Source organism: Alligator sinensis, unplaced genomic scaffold, assembly GCF_000455745.1.
Source record: "Alligator sinensis unplaced genomic scaffold, ASM45574v1 scaffold1311_1, whole genome shotgun sequence".
Lineage (NCBI taxonomy): Eukaryota > Metazoa > Chordata > Crocodylia > Alligatoridae > Alligator > Alligator sinensis.
Window position 1 is genome coordinate 169,954 of NW_005843018.1, and position 1,798 is coordinate 171,751.

Consider the following 1,798-nt stretch of genomic DNA (forward strand, 5'->3'; position numbering starts at 1 on the left):
GGCCTGTAGGGTAGCAGTGGATACATTGGGTGTGTTTCTTGATGGTGCTTTCAAGAGGCCTGTGGAAGCAGTATATACTTTTTTCCAATCCCCAAAAGTCTTACCCTTCCATCTTCCTGCTACAGCATGAATCTAGTGTATAATGCTTTGGGTCAAGGCCCATAATTTTTTTCAGAAATTTGTACAAATGTCTATCACAATGAAATCTTGGTCCATGATCCTGGCTCTTAGATGCTGCTGCCATACAAACATTACACAGTAAAAACAAAGGAGAATTTCTTAGGCAACCAGTAACATTTTAAGGTCTTTCATTCTGGCCATGCTTTGAGAAACTGCATATCTTGTATTGCTCCTCAGTGTGTAATTAATGTTGACTTTCATGAAAAAAAGTAATATCATGTTTCTGTTTTGACTTCTGGCTATTTACATAGTTCTCTCCATTGTAGAATTTGCTAGTATATTTTGTCACATCTTTTAGTCTTAAATGAGTGGGTTTTTGATGCCTTGTGCTTTGCACTGCTCACTGAAAACATACTGAGTTAATGGATTGTTTCTAAGCATTTCTTTCACATTTTAAAACAGGTGTACCTCATCTTAATTTGAGGGGAAGATTTTATTTTGTTTAAATATTGGCCCTTCTGTCAATGTTACAGTTTTTAGAGCTACCAAAAAGTAAATCCTTTATAAAACAGCTTTCTGTAAGAGCAGAAATAGTTTTTTTTAAATAAATGTATTGTCCATACACATAAAATGAACAAAAACATACAAATATATAAGCTTAAAATGAAATTAGAATGTTAATCAGACAAACATATGTAATTTCCAAAATTAAAAAGCTGCTTTAAATTGGATCCTTGTTTTTCTTTTATGTGTTACTGAGGCCTTCTCTACATGTGCAGGTACAGGCGTGATGGGATCCAATGTGTAATCCACCAGTCATACATGCATGGCAGGAGGCATAATTGTGGCATCATGCATTAGATCCCATTCACCTTATTTCCATTGCAGAGGTACCCCAGGATCCCACAGCTAGAAGCCCCCCCTCAGTTAAGGAGCTCCCAGCCACAAGGGTGCATGAAACCCCCAGACCTAGGGGATCCTAGCTTCCTCGATCCCCCAGGCCCATGGGTTTCACACTGGGCATAGTACAACCCTGCATAGGGCTCCCAGCTGCAGGGGAGACCCTGCTACATGTACACATCACAGCTTGATAGCAACTAGCTGTAAAGTTAGTACACATTTTTGAAGTCTAATTTATAGCTGGTTGGAGCTTTTAATCATGTAATAAGTACTTTGCACACATAGCCAGTTGTAATGTAATTCCACAATTAACTGATTAATTGCATAATACCTGTAATATGTAGAGGTGGCCTTATTTGTTAATTCATTCCTGAATTTTTTACCAGCCTTCCCATGATCTCCCCTTTCCCTGAAATCCTACACTTCCATCTTCCTGCTACAGTGCAACAGTTTATCATTGTAAAAAAGCTTTATAATGTGGTATGTGACAATTCTGACACAGAATCTTCTTTGCCTGATTTAGCAAATCTCCTATCACTGTCTGGAAAAAGAATTTAAAAAGTTCTTCAACACAGGAAAAATCCAAAGAGAAGTGTTTGGGCATGCTTAGAAAGGCAGATTTCCAGGAAGTTATTTTGGGGGTTAATCTTAAACGTGACACAAAAAATACACATTTCTGAACAAAATGATCCAGGAAGATTCCACTTTTAAGTTGAAGCAACTAAATTATGTATGAGTCAAGCTGAAACACAAGCAAAAGTAAAGGATGTAACTGTAA